General features: G+C 47.5%; 1 long non-coding RNA gene across 14 annotated transcripts in view; it reads right to left on the reverse strand.

Annotated features, from left to right (window-relative positions):
- Positions 1 to 461: 461 nt before the first annotated feature.
- LOC123782809 (uncharacterized) overlaps positions 462 to 18,759 on the reverse strand; it is a 146,450-nt gene continuing 128,152 nt past the window's right edge. For all 14 annotated transcript variants that reach the window (XR_015724800.1, XR_015724790.1, XR_015724793.1 and 11 more), the window contains one exon: positions 462 to 2,497. This is a non-coding gene — a long non-coding RNA (uncharacterized LOC123782809). The remainder of the gene's footprint in view (positions 2,498 to 18,759) is intronic.

The raw sequence follows: 18,759 nt of genomic DNA on the forward strand, positions 1-18,759 counted from the left end.
CAGCGACCAACGTCCTTCTCTCTTTCCAGTTGCTGCTGTGTTTCTCTTAGCAGGGGGCAGCAAACTATGCCCCACGGGCCAAATTCAGCCTGTCATCTGATTTTTATAAATAAAGTTTTATTGGAACATATTTGTTTCTGCATTCTGCATGCCTACTTTTGTGCTACGATGGCAGAGTTGAGTAGTTGCAGCAGAGATCTTATGGCCTGAAAATACTAAATATTTAATATCTGGCTCTTTATAGGAATGCAAAGCTAAACTTAATCTGTGTTCTCTGGAACACTAGAATCCTAAAAGTTGAATTAGTGTAACATTTTTTTAAGCCTTAAAATTTAATGAGTTTAGAGCCCTCTGGATTTTGCAGAGAAGTTTCTGGAAGAATTCTCAGAAAATATATTATGTTTATACATACTATGACTCTCCAGAGGAATGGGTATTTTAGTCTGGGAGTTTAAGCCTCATTTTGAAAAAAAAAAATGAGCCTGAGGCAGAGGTCTTACATGCTATTACTTTATTAGGAAGTGCAAACCCAGGGAGCATGACAGAGGGACGGGGGGGGGGGTGCGGGGGGGAAGGCAGGGTAAGCAAAGAGGAAAAATGAGGTTGTGTCGCCAAGCTGGCTGCCACCAGATAGGGCCGGTCCTGGCTCCTGTGTGTTTTGTGTCTCAAGATTGCCCATAGTAAGGGGAGAAAAGGGATAAATGTACCCATCAGCCTCTGGGGGTTCAGAGTAGGGACCCATGGTGATGGCAGGCAGTGGAAGGTGCAGGTGCGTGCTTGAGATGAGGGACCTGCCTGCCGGCAGAATCCATACAGAGCTGCTGGCCAGAGGGGCGGCTAGACTAAGAGAAGGGTGAAGCAGAAAAGATCTGGGAGTGCACATGAGTTCAGAATTGTGGGTTTCCCGAAGCTATTGAACCGTGGAGTCATCCTTTTTACGAGGACCCTACTGCCGTGTCAAAGAGCCCCTTCGTTGCTCACAACAGTCTTACACTAACCAGGCTACACCTGCTCTCTGAACTTCCCCATCCCCCTGTACAACCTGCAGCCTGAAGCCTCCTTTCTCATCCCTGCACCACCACTCACCTCTCCCAAACCCCTGCAAAGCCTGTGACCTCTTCTCCACATCGACCTCCCACCTAGAGAGGCAGCTGAGCTCCGTGAAAAGGGCACACACAGCCCCTGGGATCAGAGATCCAAGTTTGAAAACTATCTCCCCACTCGCCAGCTGGGGGAGCTCCAACAGAAAACACAACCTGTATGCGTTCCAGTTTCCTGGACTCTGGAATGGGGCCAGCAGCACAGGGTGACAGGAGGAATGATGAGACAACTCATGGAAAGAGCCCTGCCCACCACAGTTGCACAATATGCTGTAATTATTCTTTGCATTATTATTACTATTAATTACTACTACTACTACTGCTGCATTGTTTGATCTTCCTGGGCTTACGTGTTCACCAGCTCCTCTCTTCCCCATTTCCCCGTTGTACCACAGTTCTCCCTCACCTCTTTTTCCCATCTTTCCAAGTCCCCTTCTGCTCTGGACTGAATCGTAGCGCCCCCTAAATTCATATGTCGCAATGCTAACCCCCAGTGTAACTATACTAGAGACAGGGCCTTAGGGTAATTAAGGTTCATTAGGTCAGATGGTGGGACACTGATCCACCTATAAGCCAGGAGGAAGGTTCACACCAGAAACCAACCCTGCCAGAAACTGATCTTGTACTTCAGCCCCCAGACCTGTGAGAAAATAGATTTCTGTCGTTTAAGCCACCCAATGCGTGGTATTTGCTATGGCGGCCTGAGCACGCTAGTGCACATTCCCCGCCTCCTCTTCCTGCTCTGAAATGGAGGAATCTTCAAGGTACTAATGGCTCAGTCCTCGGCGGTGTTCTCCGGCTCGCCCGCCCCAGTTCCAATCTCATTCCCTCCCTTGACTTTACCTGTGACTCAGGAATCCATATCTCCAATTCAGATCTCTCCTCTGAGCATTTAGAACCAAATTTTGAAATCTCTGTGTGACATCTCCACTGGGGTGTCCCACTGGCTTAGCAAACTCATCATGTCTAAAATTGAACTCATCATACTATCCCTGAGAGCTCTTCAATATCTTTTTCTTTCTGCCGAATCCTTTGTAGAACAAGGCAGGACATAAAGAGAAGTGGATAGTTGTACAGAGCGGTGGAAAGACAGACAGGCAGATAAAACTCTAGCTCACATTCAAGCACTCATCCCGTGTGCTATATACACACAAAATTATTCACGTGGATCTATTGGTTAAGTTTGTGTAATCACTCCCATTTTACAGATAAAGAAATTGAGGAAAGCTTAAGCAACTTGCCTGGGATCAGAGAGTCAGTAAGTGATAAAACCAAGTTTGGAAAGCAGGCAGTCGAACTCTAGAGCGTGGCTTCAACCAGGGCCCTGGATTTCATCCAAAGAATCTTCGCTCCTCTGTCTGGATAACTCCAGGCCCACTCACGGCCTATCTCTGCTCCTGACACGGAGGAGAATAACAACACATGTTCACATTATTTCCTGCCTGCTCTCCCTCCTCTCCCCTTCTCCATCACCGCCCACTTCACCAACATCATTTCCATAGCTTAGAACAGCCGTCCTCTCCCTTGAGAACTGATGCATGTGTCAGTGTGTGAAGCTTCCCCTCATCCCTCCAGGCAAAATTCATCAGTCCTTCCCTGTGCTCCCTCCCAGCACATTTTATTTTTACTGCTATCAAAGCACATATTTCTTGGTATGATAGTGAGTGCTGTGTCTGCCCTGCTGCCTCACTGGCTGCAGGACAGCAGACAGCTGACTGGTTCATCTCTGTGCGCCCCATGCGTAACAGAGGGCTCCGTACAGAGCAGGAGGTCGGTCAGCGGCTGTAACTGAGGTTGAATCAGCCACAAACTTACCAAGGCTCTGGCCACTTGGACCCATGGCACGAAAAGGAGCTGACAAGGACCTGTGATTGTGGCCAGGAGACACAAAGGGTACACATGGGAAACTTCCACAAAAGGGGAAGTTTTTTAAAAGGGGGAAAACCATATCCCAACTAACCTCACAGACACATGAAATCAAGCATGCCGGTGACAGAAGGGTGCCAGCTTCATCCTAAAGGCAAAGAGGATTTTTTTTTCTTTGCCAATGAAGAAGCTGAAACTATAAAAGCTGATGGCCTTCATGGGACCAGGTAGCTCGGTGGTGGGAAGGTGGTGGGATAAGGCCATTTTCTGCTTAAGAACTATTCACATGTCCCCAAAATGTCCACATCACAGAGACACACATGGGAATTCCTCAAAGGCGTGAGAACATGTACACATCACAGCATGTGAATATGGGATAAGTTCTATCCACAAATTCAGAGTTGCAAGAAACATTCATTTCTCTATAATTTATAAATCAAATTAAATTTGTGTGCCACTAGAGTGGTGGAAACTTCTGTCTCAAGACCTCCAGGTAGCAACAGCTGATTCAGCACCCTCTAAAGCACCCTCTCTCACAAGGCCATTAAAACTACAGCAAAGACATTTTTGCCTAAAAAGAAGAAAATCAAAAAGATCAGGAGAAATGAGAAAACAACATCTACCTAATTGTGGAGGCTGGAAGGCAGATGGGTGAAGGGAAACCGACTTGGCAGTTCCAAACCAACCATGGGGAACACCAAGGAACAATCTAAATAAGAATGCAGACTCCTCAAAGCTTAGGAACTGGCAGTACCCCGTATCACCTCTGCAAGTGAGGTAGAATGGTGGGAATGGCTAAGAAAAGGAAGAGCATTTGAAAGCTGTGTAACTGTCAGATCCCAAGCTGACAGTGCAATGTTGTCAAGATGACACATTAAGGAGCCCAGCTGCCTGGCTGCAAGTCCCAGCTGGCCACTTACTGCCTGAGAAGATCTTGGGCAAGTTCCTTAAACACTCTATGCATTAGTTCCTGCATCTGAAAAATGGGGTATTAACACTTCTTCCCTCTTTATTAGCTAAAATCTGTAAAATAGACCTATACCAGGACTGGCACCTAGTAAATTCCAAATAAATAAAATATAGAGATCACCACTCCCATTACATATCCCTGGACAATTGCCTCTTCTCCCCCTCAGTGGAGGCGGAGATATTTTTTCTGGAGACAACAGAAGAAACTGTATGTGAATATTAAAACACCATGGGGGAGGACATCTGGCTGGCTCAGTAGGAAGAGCATGTATGACTCTTGATCTTGGGGTTCTGAATTAAAGCCACACTGGGTATAGAGATCATTTAAGTAAATAAACTTCAAAAAGGAAAAAAAAAATACACAGTTAGGGACAGAGTAGCACAAGGAATACAGGGCAATTAGGAAATTTTGCCTAAATACTGACCACCCTATTTCTCCTGGCTCCCAGAACTCTGGCAACGAGGCCACACCTTTCCAGTGGAACTTTGGAACAACATTTTTTGAGAAACTGACCAGCCCAAGAGGAAAGAACTAACCACACCAAAGCCAGCGGTTCATCAGTAGATATTTCAGACTAATACTCCTACTGTGAACCTCATAGTCCAGAAGCCACACCCAAGTATTCAGAGCTTGTGATCATTTCTTAAACCACTTGACTCTTAAACTAAGCAAACGACCAAGGACTCTCAGCCATGGGAGACAGTCTCTAATACAGAACACAGAGAACTCAACACCAACCAGCAAAAAAGAGCAACTGGGGAGCCTGGGTGGCTCAGTCAGTTAAGCGTCTGCCTTTGGCTTGGGTCATGATCTCGGGATCCTGGGATCAAGCCCATGTAAACTTAAATGTTTAACAATAAAGTGCAAATGCTGAGAGGAGAAAAATGGAAGTACAGTGTTATAAGATTCTTATACAATAGATAAAGTGGTATAATATTCTACTTGGAGACAGAATGTTATAGGTTTTAAATATATATTATAAATGCTAAAGTAACTTAAATAACACAATAGAGATAGAGCTAATAAGATAACAAAGGAAATGAAGAGGGAATTTTAAAAATATATTCAATTTTTAAAAAGGCAGACAAATAAGGAAAAGAAAACAAGGAACAGATGAGAAAATTGAAAGCAAATAGAAAATTGGTAAATTTAAACCCAATCATATTACTTATCACACTAAATGTAAATGGCCCAATACTCCAATAAAAGGTGGAAATCGTCAAATTAGATTTTGAAAAAGCCAGATCAGATATATGCAGCCTATGAGAAATTCACAAAATGACTAAAAGTGAGAGGGCCAAAAAGATATGCCATGCTAACACCACTCAAAAGGATTTCAGAGCAAAGAATATTACCAATGTTAGAGAGATTTCATAATGATAGAAGGTCATTGAGAGGACATAATTCTCCTAAAGGTTTATCCATCTAAAAACAAATTTTCATAATAAATGCAGCAAAAATTGATAGAACTGCCTGGAAAGAACAACAAATCCACAGTTTTAGTCAGAGATTTCAATGCATCTCTTTCAATAAAGTGAGATAACAAGTACACAGAAAATGAGTAAGGATATAGCAAATCAAACAACATTAACAACCAATTTGACTTAATTAACATTTATAGAACAGTCTGTCCAACAACTGCAGATCACACAATCTTTTCAGGTAAATGCAGAGTGTTTACTAAGATAACCACATCCTAGGCAATAAAAGAAGTTTCAATAAATTTTAAAGGGTTTAGGTCATACAATCATACATATGTTCTCTGATTAAAATGGCATTAAATTAGCAATCAGTATGAGAAAGATATCTGTAAAATCACTATTTGGAAACCAAGTAACACACTTCTAAATAAACTGTGGGTCAAAGAATAGATCAAAAGGTAAATTAGAATGTATTTTGAACTGAATGAAACTGAATACACAAGAAACCAAGAGTTGTGAAATGAAGCTAAAGCTATCAGATGAGGCATCCACTCCACTCCTAGGTATTTACCTAAAAGAACTAAAAGCAGCTTGTGTCCATAAAAAGACTTATACATATTGTCTGATTCCATTATGTAAAATTCTAGAAAATTCAATAATATCAGTTGTCGGGGGGGATGGGTGTTGGAAAAGAGCAGAAGGCAGGTGTTACAAAGTAGCTCAAGAAAACAGAGAGTAATGGATATGTTCATTATCATGATTGCAGCAATAGCTTCATAGGTATATTTGGATACATGGGTACTTATGTGTTTGTTGTCCAATCAGTATACCATTTCTTCTTGGGAAGGTCAAGAAAGCATCTCTTCATGTTGTTTATTGTCAAATGCACCATTTTTAGCTAGGTTCATTATCTCCTCACACACACACACACACACACACAGATAGCAACACTGTTATTACTCAGACAGTGCGGGCATGGCTTTTTGGAATTCATATTGAAATAAGATATTTTTGCTCCTGAAGTTCCCTAGTTCTATTTATTTAATCCTGGTTACATCCTTATTCATACCTTTCACCATCTATTATATCATCCGTGACTATTGGCTTCTGATGACTTTCTTATAAGTCATTACTGTGCTTCATTGTTAATGACCACAATGGAAGTCTTAATCAGAGTGCACAGGAAAATGTGAGAGATAACCCATGTTCTTGTCATGTTTAGTTTACTGTTTGGTATGTTATAGTGTAGAGGCAGAACATCACTTTTTCCAGCCATGTCTTCTCTGGAATTCCTTAGGCTGCAATCACCGTGTTCCTAAAGTGGGACCTCCATCAGTGTTGACCACACAGCTGTCTTCCATATACTACCCTCTAACAGGGAAGTAGAAAACAGGCCAATGGATAGAGAGAAAAGAGTCATCTCATTTGCACCAGGAATTTCTGCCCCTCATCCTGCATGACTTAAGACCATCTGAGTCAGCACATCAGCACACCAAAGCAGGGCATTGATCAGAAGGGCTTATAGCATTGCAAAGCAATAGTCTTGAAAGTCCTCAGTGGATATAGGCACAGCCAACCCCAGGGACTACCAGACACTTGTCATAAAGCCAGCAGAGGGGATGGACTGACTACTTGGTAGCCAGGATGAGGAAGTGCATAGTATAAAGAACCCTCGTCACCACCCCTGCTGCCCTGAAGCAAGGGCAGCACTGACGCTGGAACACACGTCACGACACACAGACCCTCAAACAGGTCAAACACATCAGTCAGAAGTAGACTGTCAGCAGTCCAGAACCATGAATTCATTCTGTTTCTAACATAAGTGAGAGTCACCAAAACTCAGCATATTGACATCATTCTAGTGGCCCGATCTCACACAATCCCGTAAAACAAATACCATAGTAACCAGCAGGACTAATCTGCTCTCCAGACCACTCCTCCGGAACCTGAGCTTGGCTGAGTCCAGGATAACCCCATAGATGCAAGGTTGAGATGAGAGTCTCCTTGGGGCATCTGGTTGACTCCACATACTCCACATTGCTAGAAGGTTGGCAAGCACAAAAGGGAGAGGCAGGGACTGAAACCACCATGAGCCCTGATCCAGTGTCAGAGCACACCAGCAAAATTCCACCAGTTCTGGCCCCATCAGTTCCAGGCCCTGGAGGGGGACTTAGAAAATTTTCAGGTATGCAATTCTAGAAACTGGGACCCACATGAGACTTGGTCTGGATTCAGAGGGCCCTGCCTACCCTGGCAGACAGCAACACAGACAATTTCAAGGAAAGCACCCTTCTGAAGCACAGCACCTTGGACAGGGTCCCTACTTTCCATGAATCATGGAGAAAGAGCCTCCCTTCCTACCTGAGTAAGGATGACACAGAGAAGAGCCCCAGGCAACCTGCAATGTATGTAATGTGAGAGAGAAATAAATGCTATTGCTTTGAGCCACTGATTTTCAGGGTTGTTACTACACCAACTTAGCCCATCCTGACTGATGCACAGGATGACAGCTATCACCAGACACAGAACTATCAGTCCAGACCAAAGCAACGTAATTCAACAGGAAGATATGTTGAGGGGTGTCAGCACTAATATGCCTTCTGTTGTTATCAGTTTTTAAAGATTCTTGAATTGATAATGTTTTGGTCAGCCAAACCCAGATTCTTCTATCTTACTTGGCAGGACCATGAGATGATAAAATTCTTTCATAAAAATACTAATTTCACCCCCACTGAGTGTTCTTTGTCCTAACCCTAAGATCTAGATGTTGGTCATGAGGACTTAGAATCAGAGAATTGAGAGTACTTTGATCCTCCTGCCCATATTCCTGCTGGTATCCAGTGTCTTACTCATACTACAACCCAGCCCCATGCTCCATGCACTCCTGAGCCCCCCAACAGAGACTCTCCCACTGATTTCCCCAGAGGTGTTTTTATAGAACCTCAATGACATGGAAGCTGAACAATGAACCAAAGGTCCCATTCACCTGATCTCCACCTGAATGCTTTCATCTGGTAGGAGTAATAATGCCTTTCCTTAGCCTAGTAATCAGGCTTCACATTTATTTAAATCTAGTTTTGATAAAATAATAAAATATTTAAGGAAAAAAGAAAATTTAATCTCATTCCTTACTGGGGTGTCCCTCCCGCCCACGTTTGCAACAAATGGACTTACAAATGGTGCTAGTAAAACAGCAGGGAGGCCTCCAGCTCCCATCATGATTCCTACTGACAATTTCCCAGCTTAAGCGCTAAGTGCACCCTTAAGAACCAACCATACTTCCTTCCATGGCACAGGATAGGTCGAGAATTCCTGCACAAATGGAAACTATGTCATTCCTCCCAGACACAGACTGCAGCTGTTTCTCCTGAACTCCTACTCCCTCTCCAGAGCTGCCATTAGGCATGGGGGGCGGGGGGCGCTACACTTACCAGGTCTTCCACTGCTATCCTGACCACTGATCTTTTCTTGCCGGGGGGGGGGGGGGGGAGGAAAAACCATTCCTTCCTCCTTATGTTCCCTGAAAGGACTTTAACGGTATTTCTTCCATGTTTCAGGCTTCAGGAAAATCAAAGCCCCAAAGTGCTATGTCTCAAAGCCACTTGTGCTTTGGGCCCTGTAACACACTGTTTCCCTCACTCCCTACATCCCCCAGCCAAGTCGGGGACCCGACAGTCTGTCTACCTTCACAAACTGGTGTGCAAAGGCACACAGATACAGAGGGAAATCCTAAAATTAATGTCCCTCCAAAGAGCAGAGAAAGACAGGGTAGGACGGCCTCAGATGAGTACACGTAAAATATACTCATGCATATACAACCCAGGGACCCACATAAACAAGGATCAGAGAGTAAAGAACAGATGATTTGCACCCATAATTTTCAAGTGCAATCAAATCCACACAGACGTCCTTGGACCGTTTCTTATGAATCTTTGTAAAGAATCTAAGTGCTCAGCAGATGTTCTGGCGGATTTGGAGCATGTAACAGGTACCTCTGATAAGTGGCCCCTTTGTCTAATACAGTTCCTTCCCCGGATCGAATCCCATTTCGGGGCTATAAAGTGCAGAGCCAACAATGTAAAATGTGCCTGCAAAGTGAAGTAAAAAAGGTTTATTCGGGGACTTCTGAGCCCAATTGTCTGTTATGAAACTCTCGTTTCTGCCTCTGCCTGGCCTCAGCTCTGACTCTGGAGCCTCACCAGCACCGCCACGCTCTCCCTCCGCACTTAGGGCTATCATTAGTTACAGCCATTTTCGCCTCAAGTCCAGCACTTTGTGGGCTTCCTGCATTTCCCAGTGAATGGCTTAAAGAAAGAACATTTTGCAAATTACTACCCTGTAGGTCAAAATTGTCAATTCTTCCTTAAAAACAACTGCAGCACCCCATTTTGAAAATGACTATTGTTATATAGCACTGTAAGGAAAAGACCAACATTATTGAATAGAGCCATCAGGAGCAATTTAGGCCCATTTCATGCCTGCCATATTTATCCCTGCTCCTTGGCGGAGCTGTGGTATGTGAGTATTTAACATCCTTTGCAGTGAGGCGCATCAGGCTAGCTGTGCATTCTTAATGGGTCTGCCTCTACAGTCTGGGAATGAATGGGGGACCTAATTCCAAGTGCAGGTACCGTCTTTGACATACATAGAAAATGAGCTGCTGCAAAGCTGGGCAGGGCCCGGGGTGGGGGTTTCTAAAAGTGTATGTAAATGCATAGAATTTACTCTGCGTATAGAAGCAGGGTGGGGGGTAATCAGAAGGGGAAATGAAGCATGAGAGACTATGGACTCTGAGAAACAAACTGAGAGCTTCGGAGGGGAGGGGGGTGGAGGAATGGGATAGGCTGGTGATGGGTAGTAAGGAGGGCACGTATTGCATGGTGCACTGGGTGTTATACGCAACTAATGAATCATCGAACTTTACATGAAAAAAAAAAAAAGAAGAAGCGAGAATACCCCGGCAGGCGTGAACTTTGCGCGCCCTGGAGCCTGAGCTACAGGGAAATGAGGGGTGGGTGGGACCGTCCTGATGCCATACTTTAAGAGTACCATGTTCAACACAGCAGGCTATTTATTGCATAGATGTGGCTGGTCTGCAAACCACGCTCTGCCGTGTGCAGGCAAGTCATGGCAGGGGCACCCCACAAAAAGTAGCCTAAAAGGAATCCCATCTTTGGGGAGCAAAGAAGGGGAGAAAGTAGGTTCAATAGCCAGGCATTTGGGGGGCACTGGGGGAAACTCCCAGTACTTCTTCAATTTTAGGGAGGAAAGCACCAGGCATTTGTGGTCAGGGTAGGTCAGCTGGGGGCTGGTTTGCATGATGGCTGATAGCTTCACTCACATGCCTGACAAGTGTGGACTGGGCTGCTGGGCACTCGCTTCTCTCTCTCCGTGGCTAGCTTGACCTTCTTCACACACTTGTACGCAAATCCCAGTGTAGACAGGTATGGATCCAGGCTATGCTCACATCATATTTGTTGGTGTCCCGAGCAAAGTGATGACCTGGCCCTGAGTCAACATGGGAGGGGTCTATACAAAGGCATGGATTCGGGAAGGTGTAATTCACCGGGAGGGGGGGGGGGTACTTTTCATGTAAGAACCTACCACAAACTGTACAGTGCTGTCTGGCCCTGCCTGGGAAACCCTTGTGCAACAGACCTGATCCTGCTTCCTCCTCACCCTCCAACCTGTGGTTGACTGCCCAACTAGCTGGAAACAGGCAGAAGCTGCTACAGGAAACCAGAGTTCTATCCAAGGGGCTGGACAGAAGAAGCTCTCAGTAATGATGCTTTCCTGAGTTCTCTGACACAGCCACTGGGTGATCACCATCATTAACAAGGAGAAACATTCCTGTGCAATTTCCCAGGGTGGCCTCAAGCAGAAGCACAAACAGCCAAAGCTAACAGCTTGCTGCAAAGCCTGTCTCACCAAAGAGGTTTCCTGTGCATCCTAAAATATAGCTTGTCAGGCCTTCACGATGACGTCCAAGGTTGACATGCTCAGTGTTTATTATTTCACTTAACTAGACACACACAGCCCTGCCAAGTAGCAATTGTTAAGCCCATTTTATAGATGAGTAACCTGAGGCTCAAAGTACAGCAACTCGAACAAGTCACAGGCTGATGATTCCAAAGCAAGTGTGTCTCTCCCCAAAGCCTCTGTTAGACTGCATACCTCTCTGCCTTTACAAGGCTCCTGGGGGGTCTAGATTTCCATCCCAACTCTGAGAATCCTAAATGTTCTATCCCATGGCCCTGTTGACATCTGGGGATGATGCTGACGTTTGGGAATAATGGAGCATTGAAAATGTTGGCTCCGGAGTAAGATTACAAGGGTTTGAATAGATTGTCTCTCATTTAGGGCAGTTTTCTAATCTGTAAAGTGAGATCATCAGAGTCTTACCTCAGAGGGCTGTTTTGAGGCTTAAATAAGTTAAATGGTAGAAAGTTCTCAGAAAAAAAAAAAGTGTTGGGCTCTCAAGAGTACTCAATAAATATTCATGATTATGATTATTATAGGTTGGGTTCCATCCTGTCCCTCCAGAGCAGATGAATGATATCTTATCCCAGCTGAGCATGGCAAGGTTTTAATATTTAAAATAGTTCCTAGCTGGTACAGGATAAGCAGTGACCATTCTAAACAGACCTCAGCATTCACAACCAGCACGTCAGCCCCTATTGAAAGACTGAACGTGAGTCTTTGAGCTATGGACCTGACCTAGGGGATAAGGAGAAGAGCTGGAGAGCAGAGCTGGACAGAGAGGCTAGAGAAAAGATTCCCAAAGGCTTCTGGAGCTTAGAGCCAGCCCCAGTGGGGGAGAGAGAGCTGGGAGCAGAGCCCAGCCCTGACAGTGGATGTCCTGGACAGGACACTTGCCAAGAAAGGGATGGAAGCCTCAGAAGAAGACAGGATCCACTAACCCTGACCAGAGTCCTGGATGGGTCTGGGACTAGGAGCACAGCTGGAACCACACCAAATGGGATCCAGGGGTGAGCCCCAAGGGACAGCAAATCCTTTATCCTGCCTGGCTCAGGTCCGGGGTAGCTCCAGAACCTATCTGTCTACAGAGTCAGGGTGTGGTGGTGGAGGGATGCAGGGGAGTGGCCTTCAGGCTTGGAAAGCCATTGAGGGAACAAGCCTGTCAGATCTTCCCCGCTGAAAAGCCACCTGGGACTGTGGACCCTGCCGCAGACGGGGACCCTGATCTGTCCCAGCGAAAGCACGCTGTACTAACAAAAGCAGGGGCTCTAACTCTGCAGCTTCGGAATTCATCCCATCCCCTTCCTTCTGCCCACTCCAACCCTTCCTTCCCCCTCCATATGCATTTCAACCCCCCCCATTAATCACGTGGTCCTACTTCACTGATGACCATCTTCGGACTCTTTGATCTTGCTGAGGGCAGGACTCTGGACGCTGCTCTGCCCCCAGCCCTGTCAGTCTCCACATTAGATCATCATGGGGCTGGAGACACTCCAGTGCCTCAGTGGGCTCCACCTGCCCAGGCCAACAGCTTCTTGCCAGGAGGGGTATCCCAGTCTCCATTTGGGATGAGACTGGCTGAAAGCCTCCTAATCAAGCTGAATCAAGCAGAATTGCCTACACAGTGCGTAAGTCCAGGCCTCCCCGCTCCTGGCCCCACCCAACCCCGTCTTCTGATTGACAGCTCTACGTTACCCAAGGGCAGAACGGAGTTTGCCAAAGAGAAAAAGACACCGGGACGGACCTTTACATGTCCCTCTGGATGTGTTTAGGAAAACCCGCCTCGGCTGAGCGGCTGCAGCCACATGCTGATGAGTAATGACTGGCGGGGGCAGGAGCTCTCGGAGATCATTCAGCCACTGGCTCCTGGAGAAAATTCCATCAGCACAGCCAGAAGGCCAGCCCGCACCAAATGCAAAAGGACCTACCTTACTCCTGGACCCGTGGAGTGGGATTTGGAATCAGACAAACCTGAGTTCCAGGCCCAGGCAGGCTGACCTTGAGCACATTCCTTAGCTCTGTGCCTGTTTCTTTGTCAGCAAAATTGAGATAAAAATGCCACCTCCACCCCCACCCCCACCCCCAGCCAGGATCTGAGGAGGATTAAAGAAGATCACTTAGATAAAGTGTCTGTCCTGCAGCTGGCAGTCCGCTAAGTTCCACTCCCGCCCTCCATCCCCCCTTCCCAGTGCTGCCGCAATGACCACAAATCCTCTCCTTTCCCTCCTCAGCCGTGCTGGGAGTTAGAATTTTAAGCGGCATCTCAGGCTCATGCTGGCCAGTATTTCACGGCCCAAGCTACTCACCTGGCTCAACGGAGCTTCCCTCTGCCGCCCTCCTCCCTCCCATTATTTAGCATAGTTTCCATCTCCCATCCAGGCCATTTATACAGCGCCCCTGAGCGCCTCTCACCCCCCTAACCCCTCCAAAGCACCAACGTGAAAAGAACTGTCTTTTTCCCACTCTGCCTGGCCACCTCGGGATGTACAAGTCACTTAGCACCAGGAGAAATAATGAATTTGCTCCTGTTCTGCCGAGGTTACCCACCATGGGCCATTAAAAAGATACTCATTTTTAAAATATACTTGACAGACTGGAAGATATATTTGAGATATCAGAAAACTGAACCCATTATGTGACACTTAGAATATATAGTGTGGCGATACATTTCTAAAATGTGCAATATACCTTATAAATTTATATGGCATACCTGGCACTTAGATATTTGTATTATTTTTCCTCTGTGGATTCGGTTTCTCGATGATTTCCCTGTTTGAGCTTCCCCTCCTTACTATTGGGCCCCAGGCCAACATAGCAGGGGGAAAAAAAAAAAAAGACTTGAATGCAGAGTTCAAGGTCAGTTAGTTGTTGATTTCACACCAAAGAGCAGCAGGGGAGCCCAGAGAGTTAGTGTTTCCATTTGCCACGCATACTCACAGACACTTTTCTAATGATTACATGGGATGAACAGGTGCTCATTTCCCCATTTTATAGATGAAAACACCGAGGCTGGAACAGTGAAGTCACTTGCTCACAGTCGTGCAGCTCATGAGGGCAGAGGAAGGACGACAGCCCAGGTCAGCCAGATGTCCATAATACACCTGCACCTGCATTGTCCCCACGGCCTTCAAGGAAGAGCCCGGGTCCGAAGGCCACCGTCTGATAGGGAAGAGTGCAAATGGAATGGAACTCAAGTTGAGACACAAGAGGACATGAAGGCCCCTCATTAGGACTTCTGGGGCTAGAAGTCAATCATCTTAGCTGGCACCGAGCTGAGACTCGGATGAGGCAGGAGGAAACGGACACAGGAGCTAAACACGAAATGCAAACTCTTTCACGTGGCACATAAGGTCCTCTCCAATCTGGTTCCTAGTTTCCTGTCCCTCCGCCTCTCTCCTCTCCTCTGCATCCATATGTCCAGACAGGTCTTTCCATCCCCCAGAAATGTCCTGTCAAGACCCACGGCGGAGACTTCCTCGCTGTCATCTCTGCCTCCGAGAGACCGCTCTTGCGCACTCCCTATTTGGGTCCTGCTCATCTTCACCCCCCTCCAGGTCTTTGCCAGCCCTCCACCCATGGTCCCGAGGGCTTTCCCACTAAGGAGCATCTACACCATGCCCCTGCTGTCTACACCTCACTTCTACATGTCAGTGTGTACTAACCCTGAGCTCCCACTCGCCCAAGGACCAGGCCTGGAGTATGTGCTCAGTTAACACTTATCAGATGAAATGAGTGAACATCTGGAAACCAACTGACCCTTTGCACTGGGTGTTTCTCCATTTTTCCCCAATTGCTCAGTCATTCTCCAGAACTGCCCAGAGAATATAGACGTTTGAGAAAAGCCTTTCTTCTCTGGGTAGTATATTCAACTCCAGTTTCTTCCCTGGATGCTGCAAAGACGGAGACTCTGCTCTTATCCCACAGAGACTGGAACCCAAGGCAAACAGAAATGAAGAGGCAGGGCAGAGGAAATGCAGTGAGCAAGCCCCTCTGCCTGCCCAAGGTGCTTCTGCCATTCCGTGGCCATTCGCCAGCCTAGGGGAGCTGCCTCACCCTGCAGAAAAAGAACCCCACAAGTCTCCACAGCTCTGAGCCCACTCATTCTCCCCAACATTCACCCTGTCTTTGATGGCTTGTAGATTGAACCCTATTTCATCCATCCAGCCTCTTCCTTCTTATAGACCCACACTGCTGGGTCCCCGGATATCTCTGGTGTCCCTTGGCTACCTGGGCTGTGATGCAGTGAACTGTCTCTTGTTACAGATCTGAGGAGCATGTCATAGGACCCAGTGGGCACAGGGAAGGGTAACCATGATGACCTCACCTGCAAGCTCGCTGAGACTATTGGCTGAAACAGAGAAGAGACTCAGATATTTCTGGTAAGTGGATCAGGTCTGATGTCCTGAATTTCCCACCGGAATGTAAGCTCCTTGAGGGGAGGGACTCCAGTGTTTTTTACTGTTCTGTGTTTCCAGTGCAAAGAACAACACATATCAGGAGTTCAATAAATACTCCTATTGAAGGGAGGAAGGAAGGAAGGAAGGAAGGAAGGAAGGAAGGAAGGAAGGAAGGGAGGGAGGGAGGGAGGGAAGAAAGAAAGAAAGAAAGAAAGAAAGAAAGAAAGAAAGAAAGAAAGAAAGAAAGAAAGAAAGAAAGAAGGAAAGAATTGCTTTAAAGGGGGATTTAGAATTGGGACTAAAGGAGGAGAGACAGAGTGTATAGTGGTCCCCTCGCAAAAGGAAAGAGAGGTCAAGGCTGAGCACAGGGCACACCCTAGCACCCTTCTTGATGATCTGGGGCTCATGCCCTGGGGTGAAAGGAGTTTGGGACCAAAAGCTGAAGAAACTTGACTTCAAATTTAAGAGGTCTGGGGAGACTCCAGGCACAAGCAATGCTGCTTCGGGCCCAGGGTGAAAGGTTGAGCACAGCCTGTGGAGAAGGCCATCTCCTATTTCCGCAACAGAGTGGGGACAAGATGCTGCTCACGGCCTGCCAGGACCACGGAGAGGCTCTGCCCCAGCTGGTGGACAGCTTCTCCTGCGAGGGGCCCACAGCAGGGGCAGCAGTGAGACATCTCCCTCAAGCGGCAGAGGCATCCATGAGAAGAGAGAAGAGCCTGGGGATTAATTCTAAGCCCAGGAGAAGCAAGTCTTGGGCTCCCAGAAATACCTGGGGAAACTGAGTCACCGAAGGAGGCCTGCAGCCAGTCGGGGTCCTGGCTGAGCAAGGCTGAGACCTGCTGACACACAAGTGTTCTAGGGACACAGGGCTTCCAGGACACCCTTAACTGTCTGGCCCAGCAGCCCACAGCCAAGGACACAGTGCAGCGGGTCCCAGAGGATGAGCCAGACTGACAGAGAACCACTTGGGAGCAGAGGTCCGGGCCTGGAAAACCTGCTCAGGCACCAGGGGAGTCGGGCAGGGGGGGAGAGCGATGCCACCACCATCTGGTGTTCGTGAGCTCTCCGCACATTTAGCAGAGGGCTTCCGTTTGCATGGTGTGGCCATAACCCCCTGACAACCTCATCCCTGCCCTGCAGCCACGTTATGTGAGCCTTGCCCACCAACCAGCCAAGCTGTGTTACAGACAGAAAGTGGGCCTGACAGCATGAGCTAAGCTGGATAAATATCAGGGTGAGCCCTGGGTCAAGCTTTCTGGAGTTGGGGCTCCCAGTGTCTCCTGCAGTGGAAGCCTCAGGGCCTGTCCCACCTGGTGCCCGATCAGGGGAGAAGGGGTATCAACAGCAGTAGGCCCCTGACAGGGAGATTCTGAGATTAAGCTAGCAACCTTAGATCAACATATGCCTTTCTAATCGTTGGACAACCGTGCCCCACAAGACCCCACTTTCCTACCTCCCCAATATTAGCTCAGCGTATATGGCTACCACTAGCACTGGAGTCCAGATCAGACACCAGCTGGCCTAGTCAGGGCCAGAACATCAGCTCAGGAAGAAGGTACAGTCGTATTCAGAGCGCGTGCTGGGTACCTGTCAGAGGGGGCATCTTGCCCTCTAACGATCACAACCTTGCAAGCCACCAAGAATCAAACCCATTGTATAGACAGAAGAGTAAAGCCCCGTGGCCTCCCTTAACTTACCCAAGGCCCACACTAGTGACTTTTCAGTTGAAACAAGATTGAGCTCCCTCTGACTCCTGCTGCTACGCCCCCTTTCTGATTCTCTGTGACCCCAATCTTGGGCTGGAAGCCTGCTAAGTATGCCGGGCAGCTTTAGACAAGACAGAACCACCTCCCTCCTACCTCTCCCTTCTTCCTGCACAACATGCGGGCCTCCGCCCTTGAGTCTCCCTGAGCCTCTCCAAGAACACGAGGGTTTTCTTCCTAGTCTTCTGTTGGTCATCTTCCCAGTCCTATCCACCGTGTAGACCATGTGCTCTGCTCCAAGACGCCACACTGCTAATCCGAGCCAGGGCCTTAGTGCGAGGCCCCTTCCTCGTGTCCTCGCCTTCTCCAGCTTCAGATGTTCTCCCAGGCTGCCTGCTCTCCAATGGGGAGCCCTGCCCTTCAAATTCAATTATTAGATCTCTTGCTTACAAACTCAGTCTGCACTCTCTCTCCCTCTCTCCTCCAGTACTTCTTTTATGAACCCCTTTTTCTACAAGAACGGCCTGTTCCTACAAGCCAGCTCCACCAGCTCCTGGTCTCTGCGGCCTACGCCTGTGAGGGGCAAAGCCGCAGCTGGAGGAATGCGCCGGTCACTGCCATTGCAGCGGGGCACTGCTCGCCCCCAGGCTTCACCGCTCTGAGACTAACCCCCAGGCCTCAGTTTCGTTCCACCAGGCCCACCTTCGCCTGGTTTTCTGCGAGGAGAGAGACAACAGAAGGTTTTTTTTGTTTTGTTTTTTGTTTTTTAAGATTTTATTTATTTATTTGACAGAGACATCCAGCGAGAGAGGGAACACAGGCAGGGGGAGTGGGAGAGGAAGAAGCAGGCTCCCAGCGGAGGAACGTGATGTGGGGCTCGATCCCAGAATGCTGGGATCACGCCCTGAGCCAAAGGCAGACGCTTAATGACTGTGCCACCCAGGCACCCCCAGAACAGAAGTTTTGAGCTTGGGGGCCAGAGTGGACCTCAGATTCCCAAACAGATGAAGCAGCACATAGAGATCTCTGCTCTGGCCCACAGACAGTTACAACTGTCATGTATGGCGGGTTCAAGGAATTGCCAACCTTCCAAATACACCACTGAGTTTGACTCCAACGCTAGACACTTCTCCAAGATCTCAACACATAATAATAATAACTATAGTAACAACAGTAATAATAATACCGCATCAGCGCTAACACTGCAAACTAGCTGCTGGATCAGAATTGAGACTCCGATTGTAAGCGGCTTGCCCCGGCTAGTGGACCACTGACCACTGACCACCGTCGGTGTGCCGAGCACCCCTCCAAGAGCTGGGG

This window comes from Ursus americanus, chromosome 6 (genome assembly GCF_024610735.1).
Source record: "Ursus americanus isolate L20-20 chromosome 6, mUrsAme1.1.p, whole genome shotgun sequence".
Classification (NCBI taxonomy): Eukaryota; Metazoa; Chordata; class Mammalia; order Carnivora; family Ursidae; genus Ursus; species Ursus americanus.